Raw genomic sequence first — 1168 nt, forward strand, 5'->3', positions numbered from 1 at the left:
AGATCTCGTAGACAGACAGTCTAGATCTCGTAGACAGACAGTCTAGATTTCATTTGGTATTGGTGCTACGGTCATGTCAACTCTCTTTATAATTGGTTATGTTTTAAATTCTTTAGGGCATTCCATGTAATGCTGTAAGTATTGGTTTATGGAACTGATACTACTTGAAATTAGTCCCCTTTGGAAAGCCCAAATTAGACTTTTATTGTTGGGGAATATTTAAACCCTTCTACAATTAAAATCAAAACAATTTGCTTCCTCACTGGGGAAATTATTAAAGTTAATTCCAGTATAGCCAGCCACTGCGTTAACTTGTATAAACTAACTAATAATGTCATTAAAGAAAAAATGGGAAGGTGGGTGGTGGTGGCATACACCATTAATTCCAGCACTCAGGAGGCAGAGGCAGGCTGATCTCTTTGAGTTCCACGCCAGCCTCATCTATAAAGTGGGTTCCAGGACAGCCAGGGCTACAGGAAGAGACCCCTCTTTGGAAAACAAAAGAGGTGGGGGGACAAAAACAATGTAATTTTTGGAAATACCACGCACCCCAAAAGCTAAGAGATATTGTTTCAAGCATGAGATTTGAAAATTGGATGTCTTGCCAGGCGGTAGTGGCACACACCTTTAATCCCAGCACTTGGGAGGCAGAGACAGGTGGATTTCTGAGTTCGAGGTCAGCCTGGTCTACAGAGTGAGTTCCAGGACAGCCAGGGCTACACAGAGAAACCCTGTCTCGAAAAAATAAATAAATAAATAAATAAAATAATAATAATAAATCTTTTAAAAATATTCTAACAATACAATCCAAAGATATGCTAATTTTGTACTTATCATGCTAAGGAATAACAGAAATATTGTCTTTTTTCCAAAATTTAATCATCATAGGCCTCTAAAAATAGAAAATATGTATGTATAGTTAACAACACAGCATTTACAGGAGTTTTGAATGAGCTGAAATATCACAGGCAGTATACACTAAAACTGTGTTCAGAACCAGGGCTCGGGGGAAGTCCAGGGACACAATGCACATGAGTGGTAACAGAAAAACCTTGAACTCATTTTTCATCTGATTTTGAACCAAAAATTAGTTCCAAATATTCAAAAGTTTCAAGAGTTAAAGCCATTAAATTTCTTAGAAAAAAAATCATTAAATTTGTATAACCTT

The sequence above is a fragment of the Grammomys surdaster genome, unplaced genomic scaffold, assembly GCF_004785775.1.
Source record: "Grammomys surdaster isolate TR1022 unplaced genomic scaffold, NIH_TR_1.0 165, whole genome shotgun sequence".
In the NCBI taxonomy this organism is placed as follows: Eukaryota; Metazoa; Chordata; class Mammalia; order Rodentia; family Muridae; genus Grammomys; species Grammomys surdaster.